Here is a 3,211-nt window from a genome sequence, read left to right as displayed (position 1 = left end):
ATTTAACACTACATTAACATCACAAATCGGATGTTTAAAACTAATTACACAAGAAAAGTTGAGTTGGTTCTCTTACATAATTAACCTAGAAGTTGGGTTTAAAAAAAATAACCCAGCTTTAAAAAAATACCCAGCAACCTACAGTAGTTACAGAAAAACACGCTTTTAACACTCACACACTGGACTTTTCACTTGAAAGTAATGGCAAATCAAGCAAGAAGCAATGCCATATAATTTGCAGAAACATATACAGCCATGTTTTTCAGTGAGCCTTTTAAGAGAAAATAGTTCAGAGGGAAATTGGGGTAAATGTTGAATCCTGCCATTATGCTTAAATCAAACCTCTTTGCTTGTTCTTTGGACCAAAGCATTTATCTAGTCCACTGCTGCATTTGCTTACTTAGGCATCTTGCTCAGTTTTTGGTATTTAAATAGTATCTTTTAAGGCACTTTTAAAGGGAACCTCTAAAAATAAAAATGCTTTGAATGGAAATTTACAGTAGCTTAGCCCTGGGAATCCACTCAATAACGATTCGTTCAGCTGTCAGTGTCCTGACAGAGTCCTTTGCTCACTCACATTGGTTCTTTCTCCTTCTTTAAGCCATTGTTCCCCATTGGTTGCATTACTTTTATGTTCTACATGAGTTTCAGGGAATGTTATTTTTACATAGTGTCATATTGATTTTAATTATACACCCTATTCAATTCACATCATACTGGTGACTCATAACATGACAGTATCTTTGCAGTTAACACCATCACAGCATTTACACAAGGATTTCAATTTCATCTTTGCACGTTCAATTAAATGCAAAGTTTATTTAAAGCACCTGTTTAATGACAACTCATAAAGAACATTTGCTCAGTCTATGATAAAGATATACGAACAAACACAATACATATGTTAGTTTTGCTCATAGGCTCTGTCTGAATTTCCTTCTTTGGAAATGTCGGCTTGAGTAATTAAACACCCACATTAATTTGAGTGTTAACAGTCATTGGAAACAAACCATCAATCTCCACTTGTCTTGTTCGATGAGACACCATGACATTGAAATACTCCTGGGAGGTAGTAATAATATAGTCTCCTGCTCTTGCATATAAACAGCATATACAGTAATGAAGTCATCCATTAGTTATATTTTGTAAGTTGCTATAACAATGCACTTTTAAAACATATTTTGTGTATCCTACAATCTAAAGCCCTATTAATAATATGACTGTGTTGATTTTCAGTGTAATAAACTGCAGAGTCCACTGGCTTGGTAAATAGGGGCTGAAAAGAAGTGTTTGCATGCAGAAGGAACCAGCGGGTGCGACTCTGATCATGTATGTATAGCGTGATGTATTACTGCTGTGCCTAAGAGTCTAAACGTTCAGAGTTATAGCCCTGTGAATAGTGAATGGTTGCAGTACTGGGAGAGACATCAATGCTTATTCAGATTCAGAAAATATATTTGTCTGTATTATAAATGTGCTTGTCTAGAATGCTGACGGCAGATATCAGACTTTCACATTTCAAAATTTTCTTGATATTTGATTGCACATTCTGTAGATCACTTGCTGTAAACTGAATGACTGTGCAATGCAAATGTAATTTGTAAAAATGTCAGATATTATATTATATTATATTATATTATATTATATTATATTATATTATATTATATTATATTATATTATATTATATTATATATTACTGGTGTCCCATTAAAAAATAGATTACAAACTACATAAAACAGACTACTTTTTCAGTTCTGTATGAAGGGTTGGGAAGAACACATTAAATTATATAATAGTCAGAGAAAAAATCTTGACTGGGGCATATCAGATAATCACAAAACGAGACTAGGTGTTCCAGAGAGGGAACAAAATATCAAAAACAAAAATTCTCTCACTCTCTCATTGTCTAAGGTTCTGACGAAGGCTTGCTTGGGCTGATACGTGTTGTTTTTTTGTTTTTTTTTAGTAGCCTTGTATTATTATCAAAGTCTTTTTACTTTGCTTGCTACAGTATGTGATTCTCTGGATGTGGATTTTTCAGGGGGTTTTTGCAAGGGGATCCATTTTTTGTTTTTGACATTAATTATATATCTTGTAGTCCCGTTGGAGCCAAATGAAGTGTTATACATTTGTCTCACAGAACACTTTGCTCAACATGGCCAAAAGCGACACAGTAGGTTGCTGCCGCATATTAAAATGAGATTATCAAAAATAATGTTCCATACATGTCTGTACATCTGGCATTAATATTCTGGCCTTATATATAATATATATATATTATATATATATATAATATATAGATACTATATATATATATATATATATATATATATATATGGTTCAGTATGTGTTTAACATCATTTTTTTATTTAGTTATTTATTTGAATTTTAGGCTAAAAAAATGTTGTAATGTAAAGGCACCTTTTTGTCTGGAGTAGTTCACTTGAAATAGTCCTGCGGGATGACAATGAAATTTTTTTAAAGGACGGCATAATCCATGTCGTTTCTCAATTAATGAGGTCATAAAAGCTGCATGCATAATAATTAAAAAACAATTAGAATATATAAAAAAAAGTTTTAGATGAAGTATTGCATTTCACACCACAGGACGTGTCAACTTCCCAAAAGCATTTCATGTCAGTTACCCACAAACAGATGTGTGAATGAAAAGAAATTGTTATTGACTTTGGATCATAAGTTTTGTTCACTTTTCATGACTTTCATGTGGCCCTGAAGTTTCTCGGAATCATCAGTGCGAATGGGGTGCCTAGTGTTGTTTTGGAGGAGCTCGGCACTTGCTGGGTGCATTAGACCTCTGCAGTGAGCTAAATGGCGATCTTCTGGCTGACTAAATGTCAGGAAATATACAGGAAATATAAAGTCACTCTCACATCCTTCATAGCCCTGACAGTTTCCTCCCAGATAAACACACACTTCTGCTGCTGTGGAGCAAGAGTCATCTACTGCACTTAGCACAGGGAAGTATAGAGTAAGGAGGAAGGCTGAAAGAAAGAAGGAGGGAGACTTGTAACTATTCGATGTGTTGCCGACCTGTCATTTCTGATTGACTACACCATTTAACATAGCACTCAGACAAGCTCTTCATTCATATGATCTTTCAAAGGAATAATGTTGGCCTTACCTGTTTTTGTAGAGCATGATTTCTTATAGCTTGTATAAAGCACTTTAGCACACAGCGTATCAGTAAAGA

The sequence above is a fragment of the Carassius auratus genome, chromosome 20 (genome assembly GCF_003368295.1).
Source record: "Carassius auratus strain Wakin chromosome 20, ASM336829v1, whole genome shotgun sequence".
Lineage (NCBI taxonomy): Eukaryota > Metazoa > Chordata > Actinopteri > Cypriniformes > Cyprinidae > Carassius > Carassius auratus.
Note: the sequence above shows the minus strand (reverse complement) of the source record.